The sequence below is a fragment of the Muntiacus reevesi genome, chromosome 5, assembly GCF_963930625.1.
Source record: "Muntiacus reevesi chromosome 5, mMunRee1.1, whole genome shotgun sequence".
NCBI classification, from domain to species: Eukaryota; Metazoa; Chordata; class Mammalia; order Artiodactyla; family Cervidae; genus Muntiacus; species Muntiacus reevesi.
The window spans coordinates 99,520,757-99,522,067 of NC_089253.1; the positions used below are offsets into that span (position 1 = coordinate 99,520,757).

General features: G+C 44.3%; 1 pseudogene; it reads right to left on the reverse strand.

Annotated features, from left to right (window-relative positions):
- Positions 1 to 554: 554 nt before the first annotated feature.
- LOC136169120 (adenosine 5'-monophosphoramidase HINT1 pseudogene) lies at positions 555 to 1,096 on the reverse strand (annotated as a pseudogene).
- Positions 1,097 to 1,311: the final 215 nt, after the last annotated feature.

Genomic DNA, 1,311 nt, shown 5'->3' on the forward strand with positions numbered 1-1,311 from the left:
AGGCTGCCACATTGGATGGACCATGTGGGAGGACAACATCTGCAGAAAGATGCCCCATGAGTCCAGCTATTTCAACCATCAGGCACATGAGTCTTTCCAGCCCAGGTTCCAGACATGTGAGTGAAGAACGCTTCAAGAGGACCCCAGCTCCAGTGGCTAACTGACTGCAATCACATTAGAGAGACAGCCAGACTTGCCCAGCCTAGCTAATCCCCAGCAGCACAGAGATAATATCAAATAATTTTATCACTGTGCTCTGAGATGGTTTATTACTCAACAGATAGCTAGAACACTTACAATGTACCAAAAACTCTCCCAAGATTTCCATACTTATTAATTCACTTTATCTTCACAATACTCTATGGGGTAAATACATACATTTCACAGGTGAATTCAATTCTGGTAGCTCATCCAAGAAGAACTGTAGGACTGCACATTGCTTGGGAATGACCACTCCATGATTTCTTCTAGCTGTATGTAACCTTCTTTGGTTCCTCCACCCATCACAATACCTGTTATACATTATTTTTTTTTTCAGACCATTCAACAATGTCTTTTATTATGTATGAGGTTTTTTAATTTTTTCTTCAATATCTCCATACATAGGCCAAAAAAAAAAAAATTGTTAAGCATATTAGAACTTGCAAACCGGATCACTGCAAAGAAAAGGCAAAATTATCCCTATAGCATGCTTAACCAGGAGGCCAGTTCATCTGCCGACCTCCAAGAACATGGAGATGAACATGATAGACAGACTGGCCCCCATCTGAACCCTCATTCACCACCATTCGATAGCCCTTCTTCAAGCCCAGATCAGCAGCACATTTTTTGCCCACAATCATCAAATGCCCAAGAAGACTTTCGTCATCATCTTCTGCTGCAGAAATCTGGGAATATGTTTCTTGGTTATCACCAGAAAATGTGTTGGTGCTTGAGGGGAAATGTCATGGAAAGCAAGACACTGGTCATCCTCATAAAAGATTTTGGCTGGGATTTCCTTGCGAATGATCTTTCCGAAGATCGTGTCGCCGCCAGGCCGGGCGACCTGAGCCTTGGCGATCTCATCTGCCATTTCTGCCTCCCTCCCAGGCAGCCGGCCGGGGAGAAGGTCGAAGGTCGGGAGGAGGGAGGAGCCGGGACGCAGACCAAGGGCAGGAGCACTCGGACAAGCTTGCACAGGGACCGCCGCTAGCACGCCCCAGCCAATACCTGTTATACATTATTTTATTCAACAAGCCTTTATTAAACATCACAAGCTAGGTATTATGCTAAGTATTAAGGATACTAAAAAGAGTTAAAAGTCATAGCTCC